This window comes from Euprymna scolopes, chromosome 10 (assembly GCF_053919585.1).
Source record: "Euprymna scolopes isolate OS-2025 chromosome 10, ASM5391958v1, whole genome shotgun sequence".
NCBI classification, from domain to species: domain Eukaryota; kingdom Metazoa; phylum Mollusca; class Cephalopoda; order Sepiida; family Sepiolidae; genus Euprymna; species Euprymna scolopes.
This window is the reverse complement of record NC_136491.1, coordinates 144,835,298-144,847,546: the sequence shown is the minus strand read 5'-3', so window position 1 is coordinate 144,847,546 and position 12,249 is coordinate 144,835,298. Positions and strand designations below refer to the sequence as shown.

The window sequence follows — 12,249 nt, the reverse complement described above, 5'->3', positions numbered from 1 at the left end:
ACATCAAAAGTAAAAGGCAGATTCAGGAGACAAAAAAAGTTCATGTTGTATAAAATTGTAAGATATTTCTCATTTACATCTCATTAATGTGTCTGTTATTTAGTAGCCTCAAAAGAGACGAACATGACTAACAAGTTTTATTACTGAAATTGTTCATTTTTATATAATAAAACTTTTTGTAAAAAACAAATGCCTTACAAGCAAACTTATTTGTGATATTTCTAATTTATTTGATGTAAGTAATAATTTGGAGTCAGCATAGAAATTGTGAAAAAGAAAAGAAAAAAGTGAACATTTATAATAACATTCAACAACAAGAAAGTGACAGTAGTCAAGTGGTTGACGACACAGATTGACAATCTGGATGTGTCAAGTTCAAATTCAGTTCATTTCAATGAAACATTTTCACTTAGGAGATTGGCAACCTTCATGTAGTCTTTCCTGTACTTGATGTCTTTCTAGAAAGAATTCTAACTAGAAAGATATCAGGGAAAGAAATGCCAACAATAATCATCTGATTCATTCCCAATGAATGATGCTCAACACCAACATTGAATACATTTTCATAAACAATTTCATTTGTTTCATTTTTTTTTTTTTTAAGTTAAACAAAAATAAGAAATAAGCAAAACCCAAGGAGACGGGTGAAATAGGAAGGAAATCATTATGAAATAAACGTTAACATGCAAAATGACATTTTTTACTTTATGCATTTCTTTTTCAGATTTAACTGATTGGCATATTTTTCTCCAATGAGGATTTGTGAAACATTTTCTGTTTATATATATACTAGAAGTTCAGCCTGGCTTTGCTTGGGTCCTATGTACTGTTCATAACTTTATGTGCATATGTACGTATTAAAAAGTTTGACTCATGGCCAAGTGACCTACATCTAATATTTCAAGTGTTTAGACCCAAAATTAGCGGAGGGGTTTGGTAGAGTCTGCAAAGGTCAACTCTTTCAACTCTGACCTCTTGGCAGCTAAATTTTCGCCCAAAAACTGATTAAAAGCTTGCTGCATGTCTTTATGTAAAATTTCAAATGTTTAGACCCAAAATTGGATGAACAGTTTGCTAGAAACTGCAGAAGTAAAATCTTTTGAACTTTGAGCCCACCTGGCAGCTCAAATTTTCGGCCAAAAACTTATTAAAAAGCTTGCCCTGTGTCAGAATACACTTTATGTAAAATTTCAAATGTTTACACCAAAAAATTAGCTGAATAATTTGGTAGAAACCACAGAGGTCAATTTTTTTTTTTAACTTTGACCACAATTTTGACCCCTTAACATTTATTGTTTTGGGCTCAAATCAAATTAACAAGTTTGATCCATGTCCAAGTAATTTACATCTTAAATTTCAAGTGTTTAGACCCTAAATTGGCAGAGGAGTTTGGTAGAGTTTTCAAAGGTCAAATCATTGAACTTTGACAGCCAAATTTTTGGCTGAAAACCAATCAAAACAGTTTTCCCAAATCTCAATACCCCTTATGTCAAATCTCGAGTTTGAAGACTGAAAATTGACAGAGTAGTTTGGTAGGAAAATGTACACACACAGACACACAATTTCACTTTTATAGATATATTTTTTAGTGTTGCGATTTTTAGATGTTATAGCAATAACAACTTATTTAAATAAACATTCTTAATTCTATCATAGAAATTTAAATATTTTTCTTACAACAGTGTCATGCAATTTGATTGGAATATTTTACAGTTGTTTCAAAGGATTAAATTGACTAACATTTTAGAAAAAGCCGATCTAAATATTAAGAGAAATGTTGAAATTTCCTTCAGTTTTAAACAAATAGGATTTTATTGCTAACACTTGAGCAATTTATAATTATAATGTAAAACGAATGTTTTAAGTTTGCAAAAATAATCACAAAAATGTTATCAGACTCGATTCAATCCATTTTTTTTAAATCTTGAATTCAAAATTGTATATATGAGATACTACATCACATGAAAAAAATGTATGAAGTCTTACAAGTTTATTTTCTACCCTCAATAAGTGTTTTAGGATTATTAGCTATTAGCAGGCTGCCCAGTTGTAAAATGCATTTAAATGTATTATTCATACAGACTTAGTGTTTATTATTATTGATCCAATTCTCTGTTTATTATATACTAGCCTGGGTGCCCGGCGTTGCCTGGCTGTTTAGAGGCGTGTGTTGAGCCAAAAAAAAAAAAAATGTGGTAGTATGCTAGAAGGCTCGAACCCGTGATGCGAAGGCGGAAAAGAAAGTGAAAGAAAGTCTGACATCTTACCGTTACTCCATGACACGACCGGACGTCTAAAGCATTAAAATTTAATGTAGTCATTGCAGAAATGGCATTGTTTTAAAGCTCCTACTAAAGCAATTTAAACACAAAGCTGTTTTTAATGTGGGGGAATAACCAGCTCCCCCAAAAAGGGGACACTCTGGGGCAGTATCCAAATAAATAGTAATTGTTACAGTATGAAGGATTTCCTCTACATTGACCAAGGATCAATTTCAGAACAGATACTACTTACTCAGCCTAAAGGCCAGGCGGTTGCATTCCAATAGTTTTGCTTTATTTATACAAAAAAAAAAAAAAAAAACAGCTGATACGACAGCACGATGGGAATTTTCTTTAACTCAATCAAAAAAAAAAAAGAGATGATGTCCGTTTGCAAATCTGAGATATTACGATCTGGGAAGTATGCGAAACCTTCTCGCAGAATCTAACCGACACAAGAAACCCGATGCAAAAAGCCTTTCGTGGACACACACAAATGCTCGCGCCCATTTTGCTTTTTATATAATAGACATTGTACTCAATATATAGCAGTGATTTCATTTTGCATTTTATATAATAGACATTCTACTCAATATACAGCAGTCATTTCAAAAGTTAAAAAAAATTATCTGGATAGCATCAGATAGAATCAGAACCAAAACATTTCGCTCCCCAGCATTATTCGTTGCCATCTGAGCTAATGACACATCTCAAAACATGACAAATTAATGCAGTTAAATATAGATATATATTTACGCATGTGTAGAGCATCACACTATACCTGCAAAGTTCTAATTTTGAATTCTTAACAGTTATTCTTCAAGCTAAAAACCAATCTGATTGTTTCACAGGTCTGAATATCGCATATATCAAGTTTCTAGATCAAAAATTGAAGGAGTAGTTTGGTAGTGACCGTTCCATTGATATTTACTCTAAATGCAGCTTCAAATGCCATGTAATTATGCACAATGTAGAAAATATGCACAAAAAGAATTGTGTGTAATAGTGAAATCATCCAATAAAAAAAAAAAAACTGAATTATGTTTGTTTTTAAAAGGTATATGCAAATTAGTTATTCTTTTTGAAATCGCAGGTGTATTCAGAAGAAAGTATATAAGTTGTATTCATTTTTAAAATAGAAAAATGTTTTTTATATCAATATCAGTGTGACAAATAACTATATATAATCTAATCTATGAATTAGGTTTTTAGAAAGAGTTAAAATAAGTATGTGTGGGCAGGGGGAGTAAAAAAGCAAAAACATTCAAGCTTTATATACGAGAAGGTGAGTTTTCTATGTAATTGAACAAAACTATTTCAAAATGATGCAAAATTAAGATAATACATTTTCATCTCTTTCATATCTATTTTTTTAATTTTTTCATCCTCGACTTCCTTTTTGGTTTTCTTGCCTTTAAATTTTAAATTTCTTCTTATATATACATATATATATATATATTGGATTTTTTCATAAAGAAGGAACAGAAGACTTAATTTAATACACCTGTTAATCTCTTCCTTCCAGCTGAATTATTCATGGAAAATGTCGCATTTTAGATTAATTTTTTGCCTTGTAAAACGGAAACTAGAGAACTAAAAGCTGTGGAAACCATCACTAGAACTATAAAATTCTTGCATCTCTGAATAATATAGCAAACTACAAAAACAAACATCTTGTGTATTTACCTCCTCTGTTCTCAATTTAAAAAAATTGAGCTAAAGTGAGTATTTATTTATATCAAACTGAAGACAACATACTCCTCACATTCATACCAGATGAAGAATAGAGATTTAATATCAGTCTGTAATGAAAACTGAATGATTAAAAACAACACCATGTTAATCACAAGTGATTTTTTTGATATACTGGTATTTACCAAGTTTCTCAGGAGATATAAAATGTGGCATAATGCCATGTTTACTGTGGGATTTGCGGCACAATGTCCCAAATGGCTTATTTTATTTATATTTATGCCACTTATTTATTATGTAAAAGTGTAATTATGGGAAACATACACAGAAGAGATGTTTTTAGTCATCAGCCATGGGTTTTCCTTTAGCACCAATGCCAACAGAGTCTATGCCATTGTGGAGATGACTTGTTTTTTGTTGCTTGAGGTACGTCTCTGGTCCCAGAAACTCCACTCTCTCACGTTTTGCCTTCACCCTTTGAAAAAAGATTCGGCTATTGATAATCACTTGAGACACCCTTATTGGGGAATGCTGATTAGCCTTTTCAGACATTTTTTGTAGGCCAGAGTGCCCTCCCTCTAGGATGCTGGCTTTTCAAATCCCACTTTCTGACTCTTGTGTCACATCATCCCACCATGGAAGAGGGATAAATAACTACAGAATATTAATGTTTACATTCAAACCAACATTACGCATGCTATTGACAAAGGTTTGCTGTTAAATTCCTAACAAATAGAAAATGTAATTTTTCATAAAATCTTTTAAGTTTGCCACAAACATCAAAATCAACAGAGAGGAATCTACAGGGTCAGGTAAGGGTAAAAATAAAAAAAAATAGAATTAATCAAGATAGGTAATTTTGGTCAAATGAAATAGAAAAAAAATCTACCTTTCACTTGAAGGCTTAAAAAATAGATATTGTTAAGAGCTAATATATTCAATCTGCAAGCTCCACAATAAAAATTCTATTTCAAATGTAAATGTGTCAGACTAACAAAGCCCTTTTAATGAGAGGTTGTGACGCATGTAAAAATAATATATGTAGATGATGCATGCATGTGTGTTATAAGATTAAAAACATTAATCAAGTAGGATTGTAATTAATTCCTTCCTCAGTTTTAAAGAAATGACTTAACAAAGATTTAATCTTGTCATTATGTAAGGTGTTCTGCTTTAATAGATATTTATTTAAAAGGTCAAAGACATTTGGAAAAACATGTCTGAAATGTCTTTTAAATGGATTCTTCAAAATGTCTTGACATGATTTAAGGTTTTCTTTTGGTTTTATTTTATATCCATCTCATTCAGTCCATTTCAACATCCAGAGATGTGATGACAGATTAGACTTGAGCATTTCCTTATCAGAAAAGTTAAAGTTCATAACTACTTTTTTTTTTTGTTTTTGTTTTTTTGCAATGCTTCTTAGGTTCATGTGAAAAAGATAAAAATATGCTGTTTACACTTAAACCATTTACTCCACCCTTAAAACATGAAAATCGAAGTGCATTCATATAAAATTCAAATTGTTGATAAAATAATCAGTATACTAAACATATTTTATTATGAACAACGTTGCCAACTCTAAGAATAGTTAATGCATTAGAGAAACGGAATAAACTAATAACTTTAATCCGGCCATTAAAACCAGTCATTTTTACTGACAGAAATGTACATGAAATATAATATTGTCATAAAATAAATCTTTCCAAAATAAAATATAAAGATTAAACATTGATATCATGTGTACAGCAGTATTAAAAGAACGTGCATGTTACAAAAGAAAACACAAATTGGACTAGGAGTTGCGTCTACCATAAATTTGTATCTTAAAAATTCATGTTGCTCATTTAAGCATAATATTCATTTCAATCCCCGGATATCACTGAAAGTGGTTGAGTTTTACTCAATATCTTCATTTTTTGGTCATTGTCTATATGTTTTCGAATTTTCTCAAAATCAGCTAAGTAGTTTTTTTAACAGGATTTTTTGCATTTTGTTTTTTCATTATAAATGTATAACCTGATTGAGACAAATTTTCAGAGAAACGGATCTATTCCCAACAGGTTATTTGCAAAAAACGTCTGTTTTTGTGTACTTTAGGACAAAAGCAGACATTTTTTTTGAAAATATGCTTAATTAGTTGAAGCTCAAAATCAACAATTTGAGATTAATGGTTACATAAAACAAGTACAGGTAACCCCAGAAAATCTCTGGTTATTCAAATAATTTTTTCTAATTTTAATTAGACTTTTCATAAATATCTGGAAGTACACCCATTAGCCCTCCTCACTAACAGCAACAGTGATTAATGGGTTTTTTGTTATATAATTCAAATTTCATGCTTTTTTTTATCTACTTTTCTTTCCTTATAAATCTACAAAAACAAGTTAAAAATGATAGGATTTTCATATTATAAACATTAATTTAAAGATGGCAGAAAGAAAATGTTGAGGAGAGAAAGAAAGTGACCTTATGCTTACTAGATTTATAGAGATAGCTGTGGGTTAGTTATTTGATTGATTTTGTTTCATGGCATATCCACCATTTTGGGATTTGATTCCAAATCAAGTAATTTTGAAAAAAAGTTATAATGCTTCAAGTTTTTTTCTAATCCATGGAGTTTGATTGTTTTGTTTTACAGTATATCAACACTTTTCAGTCATTTTATACCGAATCCAGTCATTTTACAAATAGTTATTTTTTAAATTTTATATATATATATATATATATATTTTTGTAGTCATCGACATACAGTCCTGTTTCGTTGTATCACAACTCATCAGTGCCGCTAGACTAGCATCTTTCCCAAGCCAAGGATTGAACCTAGAACCGTCGTGTTGACAGTCGGCGGTTCTCCCACTCGACCATGGAATTGACGTCCGTAAATAACTCGTCAGAATGTCTATTTAAATAGACACCCGCCACCACTTTTATAGTGCTCAAATCGCCTGTTCGTAAACAAACAAACAACGAGCTTCGCATTTTCAACCAATTAAGTAGTGGGTGAGATTATTTATGACAGTGCTCTACCCAAAGAGGGGGGCTTAAAATATATATATATTCAAATATTTATTTATGATGTTTGGTTTGATTGTTTTGTAGAAGAAAATTGTAGTTTTTGTAGAACATGATCAAGGTTTGAAAAAGGAAAAAGAAATAAAAATTTGGTGCATCAGAAAGCCAGTATCTTCAGACCGCCTGATCTGGTAGCACCAGCAAAGATGATTGTAGTTATTGGTGTTAATAAATCTATTAATGAAGAAAATTTAATACAGAGTATACCACAGTTAAATGATAATTCAAAATTCAAATAGTCAACAAAAGACAAACTTTGTGATGTTTTAAATTTGTTTAAAAAGCAGATAATATTGCATATAGACATTTTCCTGACAAAAGAACATTTTCAGAAAAAAAAGTTAACACAAATATGATGAAGAAACCAATTGAAATTGATAGGCCTCAGAGAAAACAATTTTAATGACAAATTTTTTTTTTCAAGTTAATCAAATGATCAGAACTATACGAGAATGATTTTTTTGGATTTATGAGAAGTTTTTTGTTGTTTTTTTTAAGGTTTCAGAATTAATCAGATTCTTCTTTTCTAGCTGTGAAGATTGCATATCTTAGATTAACAAAAAATAAATAGCTGACACTTGTGCAAAGATTTGCTCAGAGCGATGATGTTGAGAAAGTCATTCTCACCCGTTTAGATTGTATCAGTGAACATTATGGAAAGTCTAGACAAAGATTTCATCTCCAACTGAGATACAAGACACCTTTATTAAAGATTATTGATGCGATTGGTTTCATGAAATATCAATAAATCATATTTTTGTTGTTTGACATAAAGTACATTTCAACAAGCAACAATATTTATATAATTCTTTTATGACACAACAAACAACGAAAAAACAAGATAGAAAAGGAATTAGAGTGCTTGAAACAATCTAGAATGCAATGCTATAAAAATATCCAGATACAGTCATATGGGTTTAAATAAAGACAATATTCATAATAGAACAAAAAACTGATAAACAACTATTAAGAAAGGTTAGTGTTGAATAAGGAACCCTATGTCTTTTTGCAGCCAGCCCATAAGGTCATGTTATTTTGTCATTGTTTTTTTTTTTTTTTTACATTTTATAATATTCCATTTTGGAGATGCATATGTTGAAAGGTACACTCAGTATTGATTACGTTGCAGGAGATTTATTGAAAGAAATTTCAGTAAATTTAGTCTGTAACCCCTAAACTCAATGTTTCCTGGCAATCAATGAGAACTCTCTGCACACCTGCTTCAAACTTTGAACTCCTTATTAACATTTCTATTGTTTGTTTTTTTTTTAATGAAGTAAAATATTTTATTTCTCATTTACAGATGTCCAGCGCAAATGCAAATCCTATATTATCACCACCTCTCCTGTGATACTATCGATGTCCCCTTCCCAGCAGAACAAAAGTATGTGAAGTTATTCACCAAGGCACAGGAATGGAACTAAAATACGATTGTTAATCAAGGTATGGCATTGATTGGGACAATAGAGGTCAATATATTTAGAGTTAGTTTTAGGAGTGGCAATGAGTTTTGCCATACAGTCTGGAGTTTATGGACAGTCTTGGTTTTGCGACCGTTGAGGACAGTGACGAGTTGGACACAGTTAAACTTAGAGTACCTATTTACTATGCCTCCCCACAGGACAGAGTTAGACACCAGGGTCGTTTTTTAACGTGGAGAAAAGGTACAAAAATAAAAATTGTCTCAGTCGTGAAGGATTTCTCCTCCACCGAAAGAGAACAAGAAATAGAAGTGCAGCATCTGAAGAACAGATACTACACTTTGATCTTGTCCCGAAGGCCAAATCAACAGACAACAAAGAAGCATCGACAGATGTAGATGAAGACCTTAACGTTTTGAGGGTTGTTTTCACAATGCATACATCCAGAACCCAACCAATATATACAGGATGTGTTGGAGTAGATTTTCTCTTGAGTTTGTTCATTTGTTTATACTTGTATGCGCCCTCAACAGTCAACAATGTGAAAACCTACAACATGGCCAGAGGAGAAACTTCTACAAGTATCCTGAATAATGTATTTTCATAATACATACGGTTCTGGGGGTATATCTCCAAAACTCTAGAGGGAGTTAGTGAACAAGCAGACAGAAACTATAACTTTATATATATAGAGAGAGGGAGAGATTTACAAGGTTGCAAGAGTAGAAATAAGAACTTTTGCAAAATTATTAAATCTCTGAAGATTATTTTATACAGCTAAAATCTTGCAAACTATTTTCATAAAATACTTTAGTGATAGAGAACATTACACCGGGCAGATGAAATGCATGTGGTGCAGAAATGATTGTTGATAGATAACTGATAAAATTACCTTTTTTTTACTCTTTAAGGATTACAAAATATTTCACTTAAAAAAATATATTTAATTATTCAATAAGTTGTCACAATATTTTAAATAAAGGAGAATTGTTTGTCCTTAATATTTCATAATTAAAATTTAGAAAAAAATTTATACAAAACAAAATTACTTTTCTATGAAAATTACCTTGTATGGAATGTAATGGGATGTTGCAACATCACGCATGCATCTATTTGAGAAAACATTGTTATTTTTTTTTTTTCAAGTTCACTTTAATCAATTTTAATTTTTATTCCAATAAAAAGACACCACCGATATATTATTACACTTTTGATGATCAGAAAGCCATAAAAGTGCACAAAAATGATCAGTCACATTTATTGTTTCATTATATAAAAGCATTTAGATTTCACTTGGTAATGGCATCTGCCTGAGAGCAGAATGTTTAAAAATCGCCAACTGTCAACGAAATGATCATAGGTTCAATACCAGTTTGAATCAGTTGCCTGTCAGTGTCACATTTAAAAAATAATTATGTATTTTCATAAAATATTTATCAAATAAAGGAATAAACCTGAAAATATTTCTTTAGCTAATTATCTCAAATGTAAAAAAAAAAAAAAAAAAAAACTTACCAAGAAAAGGTTTGAGTGTTTTCTGTCTTTCACTATATCTTCATATAAGTTGAAGATTTTTTTTTTTTTGGCTCCCTTGGTTTTATAGAGCACCCTGAAAAATACAAAGATAAAATTGTAATAAACAATCGTAATTATCTTTCATTTGTCAAGCATAAAATCCCAAATCTCGTATACAACATTTTTACGTTGACACATCGGTTCTCGCAACATTGAACCTGGTCAGTATCAGATGGGTGACCAATTCGGGAATACCAGGCACTGTATGTAGGAGAACGTCGACACCTCCCTGCAAGAGTTTCAAAAACTTAACGTCGTCATCTCCCCTAACTGGGATATACATGCAACTGGGGACCACTCCCATGGAACTACCTCCTTTGGAAGAAGCTGGTTAAATCCGCATAGGGTTAGTTTCCATAAAATCCTATAAGACTTGTATAAGATTTATTGTAAGCATTAAGATTTGAAATAGGTGGGTTCCAAAGATGGTTGAAAAAAATACAAGTGAGGTAGAGAGAACTGATATGTCTTTTTACCTTCAAATTATTAATGTTAAAATGAAATTTTCAGAAAATATTTTCAGATAAATTACACTACATTTTTATTCTATTTGATATGCAAATCAAAAACGTATAAAATACTGACATTCTAAAACCATATAATGTGGAGGAAAAAATATAACTTCAATAACATTGAATAGTAAAGAATCTAAAAGAACATATCCGTTCTTAAACACATCTATTCAATCTACATATCGAATATGTCAGTCATAAAATATCATTTGAATCTTAAGCAGATCAACAGAATTTTTTATAGAAATACTTGGAAACAATGTGTGTGTGTGTGTGTGTGTGTGTACTTGCAAATTCGATGAACAAAGATTCTCTCCTAGAATTGCCCATCTGTCAAATCGTTTCCAGCATACTACAATATGATCATCTTTAAGTCAAATGTAAACCAGTTCTGGTTGAGCCATCCCCTTAAATAGTCAAATTCTACTTAATTTTCACCACAAATGATCACTATGCTGTTTTCTCGGTGACACCTCTTCTTCTCAAGTGGCCTTTAGGCCTTGATAGGTTAATTCTTTTGTTAAAAATTTTTAAAAATATATAAATAAAATCAAAAAATAGTTTATCACACGAAGCAAATGTTGACCATATTTGAACACACTACCAGGATGTAAGGAAGCAAAACAAACACGCTATTCAAGCAGAAAAAAATTCATGAAAAAATAAGACTGATCTTTGACCAAAAATACCTAGAACAACATTGAAGTAGATATGGTGAAACAAATATGTAAATAAAACTAGCATATTTCTTTAAAGAAATTATAGGAGTTAATTGTGCGTATCCATTTTTATATAAAATATTTTTTGGTTATTCAATGCCGAAATGATACTATTTGGAAAAGTTTGATTGAACATAGGTTGCTGTTTTTTTTATATAGTGGATGGTGCATTCATGCCTTTACTCAATATACAATGTAATAAATTCGACTGGATTTGAACTTGGTTCAACTGATACCATGATCTATGCTGGTATGCATTATAGCATCCATGACCTTCCCTATATTAGTTTAAAACTTAAAATATTAATAAAATGTATCTAAAGAAAGCTGACATTTAGCTTTAGAGAGTTATGCTCTGGGATGTAACCAGAGAAGGATACAGGAAGTGGATTAGCTGGTACAATGATTTTCATGTTAAGAACTAATGTCACATATAGTCCGTTTTTTTGTTAGGCGATTTAGTTTGCAATGCTTTTTTTCTTTTTTTTTTTTTTAATTCAATTTTCACCCCAAACAGGCACAGTGCCACTTTGCAGTAGGGGGCTACTATCGGGGACATATGTCGCAGGGATATTATGAAGGGAGATGAGCAGCAAGATGTCTGTTCACACTCGAACTTCTGCAAGTCAGTACAGTTGGGAAAGCAGAATCCCGGAAGAGAGTGCCAAAGTCTAGCAGTTATGGGAAAGAAAATATTAGAGTAGAAGGCTTTCTTACACCTAGAGATCTCTACTGTGTAGGGGTGGGATTTAGTTGCTTGTTGGGTTTGTCTGGGGTATTTACGTCGAGGGGGTACAAGAGCTTGTAGTTCATCAGAGCATTCACCATTAAAATACTTGAAGAACAGGCAGAGGGATGCAACATTTTGTCAATGGGACAGATGTTGAAGCTAAAATGACAGTTCAGGACCTATCAAGTTGGAAACTCTTTTGAAACCTTTCCAGGAGTGAGGGACTAGTAGCAGATGCACCAGCCCAAATGTGACAAGAATCCT

At 31.5% G+C, this 12,249-nt stretch overlaps 1 protein-coding gene across 38 annotated transcripts in view; it reads right to left on the bottom strand.

Annotated features, from left to right (window-relative positions):
• Positions 1–12,249, bottom strand: part of LOC145286304 (CUGBP Elav-like family member 1) — a 425,113-nt gene that overhangs the window by 319,750 nt on the left and 93,114 nt on the right. For all 38 annotated transcript variants that reach the window (XM_080135208.1, XM_080135214.1, XM_080135207.1 and 35 more), the window contains exon 2: positions 9,965–10,058. The gene's annotated coding sequence lies outside the window, so the exon portion shown is untranslated. The remainder of the gene's footprint in view (positions 1–9,964; positions 10,059–12,249) is intronic.